Consider the following 528-nt stretch of genomic DNA (forward strand, 5'->3'; position numbering starts at 1 on the left):
GTATACGTGATCACTGTGCATGAGAAAAGAAGAAATATGAACGTACCATGAGACCGATAGAATCAACACTGACTGTCATTCACTTGTTCATTATTTACTAAAACACCCAAAGACAAAGTTTCTGACGCCACGTGTGTCTCATTCTGAGGTGTGAGTGTGTGTCTCTGTGCGTGTGTATGTGTTTGTGTGAGTGTATGTTAATATGTGTCTGTGTGTGTATGTGAGTATAGGTTAGTGTGTGTCTCTGTGCGTGTGTGTACATGAGTGTGTCTCTGTGTGTGTGTATGTGAGTGTGTGTCTGTGCATGCGTGTGTATGTGTTTGTATGTATGTATGAGTGTGTGTATGTGTATGTATGTATGGTAAATGGTCTGCACTTATATAGCGCTTTTTTCTAACCTCAGAGGTTATCAAAGCGCTTTACACTGTGTCCCAGTCACCCATTCACACACACACATTCACACACCAATGGCGGCAGAGCTGCCATGCAAGGCGCTAACCTGCCATTGGGAGCAACTTGGGGTTCAGT

This window comes from Xyrauchen texanus, chromosome 17, assembly GCF_025860055.1.
Source record: "Xyrauchen texanus isolate HMW12.3.18 chromosome 17, RBS_HiC_50CHRs, whole genome shotgun sequence".
NCBI lineage: Eukaryota > Metazoa > Chordata > Actinopteri > Cypriniformes > Catostomidae > Xyrauchen > Xyrauchen texanus.